Consider the following 6,942-nt stretch of genomic DNA (forward strand, 5'->3'; position numbering starts at 1 on the left):
CTTCACAGAAGCACGTAGTCCTCTCTTTCTCCCATGGAGAAGCTAATGGGTTTGAACTTCTGACCTTGAGTTAACTGTCTATACCTTGAAGTGCCACCAAGCACTTCTATTTTTATATGTGTATGTATGTATGTGTGTGACGTACGTGTGCATGTGATGTAGCTGTATTTATATGATGTATAGCATGGATGTGTACATACATATGCATGGAAGTGTATAGTGTAGATAGGTAGGTAGGTGGAGAAGTATAGAGAGGAAGAAAGGAAAGGAAAGACCTATTTTGTTGAAGTGGAGGATCGGACTAAAAGAAAAGGAGGGAGATTGGAGCAGTTGCTGTAACATTACATGGAAAAGGAGAAAGGATTGTGTGAGTGGCACAAAGTTGCTGTGTCCGTCTGGGTGAACAAGGGAAACACACCCACGGAACTCATGTAAAAGAGAGAATGTTATATAAAGGTGAAGTGCGCATCAAGAAAACATCCCAACCCAGCGCTGTCCAAGCTCATAAGTCCAACATTAACCCATTCACCCATATGTCCAACACCCATCCACAAAGTCATCCTCCATCTCACAAAACACATGCAATGATGCCAACTACAGGAGGAAAGCCGAATCAGTGAGCGTGTAAGCATCTCAGCACTGGCAGGGGTCTCCACATGCTGCTCCAGCACCCAGGGCTGCATTGGGGTAGGTCCATGTGGCTTCTCAGGGATGTCTTGCAGGAAGTTAGCCTTGCAAGCTGAAGCAGGGAACTGGCTAAGGCAGCTGCACCCTGGTCCAACCATCAGAAAGCAATAGACCCAAGAACTAGAGAGGTGAGGCTCACCGAGCCATTTATCCCTCTGCCCTTCAATTAACCCCACATGTGTTTATTGGCCAGGATGGCACAATAAAAACATTTTGTTCTTTGTACATATAACCTGCTGCCATTGAGGCAATGCCACCTCAAAGCCTCCCAGTGGAAACCTGTGGGTTTCTGAGACTGTAACTCTTTAAAAAAAAACTTTTGTTTTTCATAAATCATTGTATTTGGAGCTCTTACAACAATCCATATATCAAATGTGTCAAGCACATTTGTACATATGTTGCCATCGTCATTTTAAAAATAATTTCTTTCTGTTTGAGCTCTTGGTATCAGCTCATTTTTTCCCTCTGCCCCTGCCCCTGCCCTGCCTCTAAATTATTATTATTTTCATATCATACACTGCCCACTTTCTCCCTTCACCCATGTTACTGTTGTTCATCCCCCTGGAGAATGGGGGTGGGCGTTATAGATTGATCACTGTTGTCAGTTCCCAGTTTTCCCCCCTTCTCCCCACTTCCCCCTACTGTCATGGTATCACTACTCCCTTTTCTGTTCCTGAGTGGTTTATCTGACCTGGATTCTGTGTGTTGAGAGCTCTTATCTGTACCAGTGTACATGCTCAGGTCTAGTCGGATTTGTAAGGCAGAACCAGGGACTTGAAAGTGGGTGGTGGGGTGGTGGTGAGAAGCATTAAAGAAATAGAGGAATATTGTGTGTTCCTTTGGTGCTATATTGAACCTTGGCTGTAATCCACTGTCCTTCTCCAGGATCCATCTGTCTTCTTTACAGGCCAAATAGGTGAGTTAAATGGGGACGTGGTAGGAATCACCACCCCTGCATCTTTCAAGCCTTTGATGGTGGCACTGATCTCTGCAATCCCTCCAGGAATGCAGTACTGCTTTTGGTTTACTATTTTCCTAGGTCATGGCAGTTCTAATGGTGTCCACTTGGCCTTTCCTAACATGATAGCCCTTATTCCACATTTCAGGGATACAATATGGGAATTCTGCGAGTTACTAAGTATGTCTTTTCCAATGATGCATTCTGAGACTGGGGGAATAACCACAGGATTGGGTCCGGGGTACCACTGGACCCAAAGTGAGGCGTACCTGAGCTAAAACTCCATTGATAACTTGACCTCCATAAGCCCCCACTCTGACTGGTTGGGCCTTTGGAACACTTTGGGTCTCCTGGAATTGTCAGTTCTGAACCGGTGTCTAGTAATCCCCGAAAAGTTTGATTATTTCCTTTCTCCCAATGAACAGTCACTCTTGGGAAATGCCCAGGTCCCTTCAGGGAAGGCTAGAAGAAAGACTAACAGTATAGACCGCTGGTGATGTAGCAGGGTCCTCCTTACAAGGGACCTGGCCTTCCCCTCATTCAGGGGGTTGTGGGTCTGTAAACTGGCTCAGGTCTGAGAATTGATTGAGCGATATTGGCTGTCTATTCTGATGTTCACCTGATCTACCATTCATTTGCTTGTATATATCACATAACTATTTAATAGGTTTCCCATCTATTTCATTCTTAGGGACACCGTGGCTAAGTAGCCAATGCCATAATTCCATACGAGACAGGTTGCTTTGATGACTACGGAAACCTTTTTTTTTCTATTACAACCACGCCCACCCTGTCTCTGTTGATTCAGTGCTGACACCTTCCCTCTACCCTCACGGGGAACAATCAGCCCCATTGTGGGCAAATGTCAGAGTTCGCTTAAGGAAGTGCCCACTGTTAATCCTGGTGCACAAAAATAGAAATTACAGGAGCCTTAAGAGATGCTGGGGCCCACTTCACAAACTTGTTCCTTATGGTTGTGGTAAAAGGTATGTCCTCAGGACACCCCCTTTTTGGGTCTATGGGAGTATCCTGATAGATCCATTCCAACATACCAATTTCTCTAAGATTTTGGATGCCTTCCTCTACAGTGTACCAAGGTAAGTCAGGTACTTCAAGTAGGTCTAATCAAGGCCATCTGGCAGTCCATGCTTCAGTGAGCCAACTAAATAAAGAATTAGATCCTCTCTTAGCCTCACTCACAGAGACATTGAAAGAAGAGTCTGTGTTTAGGGGTCTCATATCCAGAAACTCAGACCGGTCTAATATTACATTTTGTGCACCAGTATCCCACACCCTTAGTAACCATTCCCAGGGATATTCCCCAGGCTTCTGCTTGTACATATTTGAAAACTCGAGCAGATCTTTATGAGTATAGCATGCTGCTTTTTTTTTACATTTTATTAGGGGCCCATACAACTCTTATCACAATCCATACATATACATACATCAATTGCATAAAGCACATCCGCACATTCCCCGCCCTAATCATTTTCTCCATTTGCTCTCCACTTAAGCCCCCCGCATCAGGTCCTCTTTTTTCCCCCTCCCTCCCTGCTCCCCCCTCTCCCATGAACCCCTGACAATTTATAGATTGTCACTTTGTCATATCTTGCCCCTATCCGGAGTCTCCCTTCCCCCCCTTCTCTGCCGTCCATCTCCCAGGGAGGAGGTCACTTGTGGATCCTTGTAATCTGTTCCCCCTTTCCAATTTCTTGGGTAATCATCTCAACCTCACCTTTAGGAGTTTTCTGAGACTTAATTTTAGTGACAAGTCTAGCAGAAATAATGGGTGGTGAGGGTGTCTCCTGGGTGCTCTCAGCAATATCTTGTAAGGCATCTTCCCTAGGCAATGCTACTGATGCAGCCCCACCTGGCATATCAACTTGAATAGTCTGGTTAATCTGCTCAGGTGTGGATTGTGAATTAATACTTTCAGCTGGGAGGGGTGGATCTATTGACTGGGGTGGGTCAATTGTTTCTAAGGGCACAATATCCTCCTCTTCTGGATCATCAGCCCATATGTTCCCATCCCATGTTTCAGGGTTCCAAAGTTTCCCAATCAGTGCTCTCATTTTCGTTTTAGACACTGCTCTAGATCTGCAATTCAGCTGCCATTGTAATTCAGCCAGGCACATAATGAGATGCTGGACCTGGTTCTCAGCAATGTCAACTCTTTTACTAGAGGAGAGAAGGCTCTCCTTTGTAGCACAGATGGAAGTTGTCAAATCCGTTAGTCTGCACCTGAGGTGTGCTTCTGAGGCTCTGAGACCATCCCTCTCCTTAATCACACTTTCCGTTGTACGAAGGACCAACCAACCAGCTTCCCTATACTTGTCATCCTTACAAAACTCCAGGAAAAGATCAAAGATACGATCACTCAGAGCCTCTCCCTTAACCAGCACCTCATCTATCAGTGGTGCTACTTTAGGTATTATCTTTGCTAGTTCTCACCATGGAGTAGGAAGAGCAGCAGACTTATCCAAGCTTTGGGATGTTGAAGTAGCCTCACTACTGTTAAGACTAGTCAGGCTGGAAGTCAATTTAAGAAGTTCATACTTATGATTTTAATTCCCTAGAACCACTCCTGGCATCAAAATGTATTAGACAGGGTTCTCTAGAGAGATAAAACCAGATTGCTGTTAATTATATGCATATATTTATAAAGATAGATATATAACACAAGAAATGAATTGTTAAATTATATATAGCTAGATAGATATATAATACAATAAATGAACAGTTAAATTATAAACAGATATATAATACAAGAAATGAGTACAAATCAAAAATGGTTGGAACAGCATCCATTTCAAGTCTTCGAGTTTGTCCTGTTAGGTCAAAACAGGAGGCTTCAAAATGTTTTGAACAAAGAAAACTATGTTTTCCTGGCACAAATGTTTTTCTTTTATTTTTTTAATAAGAAGAAGAAAAGAAGAAGAAGAAAAACGGCACAAAATTTTTGCTCTTAACCAGTGAACCCATCCATTCTTTTCTTCTTTGAGGATCCAAAAGAAAGCGGTGGAAGCTGATGTTAATGTGCTTGTTGTAGGTAGCCGCAAAAGCAGCCCGCGCAGCGCAATTGGTCGGTCTTTCCCTGTCCCCCTCATTCGGCGCTGTCTTTCGCCTGTTCTGAGGAGATGGCAGCTATGCTTCCAGAGGGCCAAGGCTGGCCAAGTGAAGGCGGGTAACCGTCAACCGAGCAGAATCGTGGGGGGGGAAGGGGTGTGTGTGTGGGGGGGGGGGGGGGCGGGTGCAGGGAAGCCCAGCCTTCGCTTTATTAAGACGGTGGGCTTGAGCCAGCAGAGTCGACCATCCTGGAGCTCCAGTGGCCTGCGTTTGCCTTCACCAACATGGCGGCCCCAACCCGCCCCTCCAGACCAGGCGCAAAGGGAGTGGAGTAAGGCCTCGGTGCACTGCAAAGCCTGAGCGGCTTCCCCCTCCGATTCCTAGGAAGCTCTCGCATGGCAGCAGCTAGCAACATCAAGTCTATGAAACTCAAGTCAAGGAATCTTTGGGAAAAACAAACAGTTGTACTCCAGCAGGCCCATCTAAATCGAACTTTAGTAGCCAGCAAGTACTACTTGAACACAGTTATGCCTTTAGAAATCCTATGGAGGCAAAAAATGGAATAATTAAACTGGAAAAGGAAATAGCGAGCTTGAAAAGAAAAATGAAAACTTGCCTACAGAAAGAACGCAGAGCAACTAGAAGATGGATCAAAGCCACGTGCTAGGTGAAGAATTTAGAAGCAAATACCATTTTACCTAAGGGCACTTCAGAACACATTTTACCAACTGTCTTAAGCAATCTTCCTTTGGAAAATTTCAAAATTCTTGAGCAAGATAAAGCATTATCAGTTCTCTAAACCTAAAACAGACCAAGAGTTTAGCTTGCTCAGAACAGCATACTCATGCTTCATTCCATGCAGAGGTGAAGATATGTAGGCAATTATGCCGAAATTGAGTATTTAATAAAGATTTACTTGAAGTAACATTATAACTGTATAATTTAAGAAGACTTGATGACACAAAAAGGACAACTTTTTAGGAAACTTAATTTAAGGTTAGTGGAAGTGCCTTATCTGAGAGTTGCTGACCCAAAAATTTGTCACAGAGGTGTATGTTGTGATGTGTTTTGTGTTTTGTTCTTTTCAAATTTCTTTTTAAAAACTGTTTATGATAAATAACACATCTAATTTATATTAGGAAAATTTTTTCCTGTACCAAAGTTGAGCTAGCTCATTCTAAATAATCTGCTACTAATTAGGAATTAGCTGAAATGAAACACAACCTTAGAAAATAGAGACATTTTATATTAAATTATTGGCACTGTGATTTGGAGATTTTATAGGGAAAAATCTGGGAACAGGACAAGTTCTTTTAAGTTTTGTGTCTTTTTACTAGTCATAGTGTCCTCATAAGATTTTAAGTCAGATTATAAAATATTATGAAAATATTTTTGAACATGAATTACCTTCTTGTCATCAAAACTAGGTAAGACCTCAAGTACCTCAGATTAGTAAAAGCTGGTAGCTGATTACATTCATCTTAAAAATATATGGTAGAATAGTGCAAATTTCACCTTAATTAATAGACAATTGTACTATTTTTTCCCATAAAAAGTATCAAGTTTCTGACTTCAAAATTGATACATGAATAAACAAACATGTTACAAATTTCATGTTAGGCCTACCCCTCTGTGTCCCCATGTGTCTTGATACCAAACCCGTAAAACCTTTTTTTTTCTTTCATAAACCCTCAGTAGAATTTAATGAGAAAAGTAATGACCACATTATAATGTTGTTATAATTTATGACTTAAAATATAATTGGGTTGAGGATTAGCTTGCTGTATATGTCAATTTTTTTAGTGAGAGTCAAATAGATCAACACCATAGTACATAAGGAAAGAAAAATATAGTTATCAGTAAAAGTACATTGTCTCTGTGATAAAGCTATGCAAATCCTAACTTTATTTTCCAAAATAAAAGTATCTGAATATTTTTACAGTTAAAAAATAATAATACAAGAAATGGACAGTTAAATTATAAAGCAGTACAAATGGCTCAGTGCAACTCACTCCCATGAGAGAGTTCTGAGACACTGGCAGTCCTTCAAGTCTTGAGAGCTGCCAGGTAGTCTTCTGTAGAGAGAGAGAGAGAGCTAGGCTATCCCAACACAGGCAGCAAACAGCAAGGCAGGTCACCAACCATCAGCCAGGTTCCCAACTGTCAGTCCCCATCTCCAGAGATGTAAATTTCAATTGTGTGGTCTTAAAGGGACCTCACCTTACAGTGAC

This window comes from Tenrec ecaudatus, chromosome 5, assembly GCF_050624435.1.
Source record: "Tenrec ecaudatus isolate mTenEca1 chromosome 5, mTenEca1.hap1, whole genome shotgun sequence".
NCBI classification, from domain to species: Eukaryota; Metazoa; Chordata; class Mammalia; order Afrosoricida; family Tenrecidae; genus Tenrec; species Tenrec ecaudatus.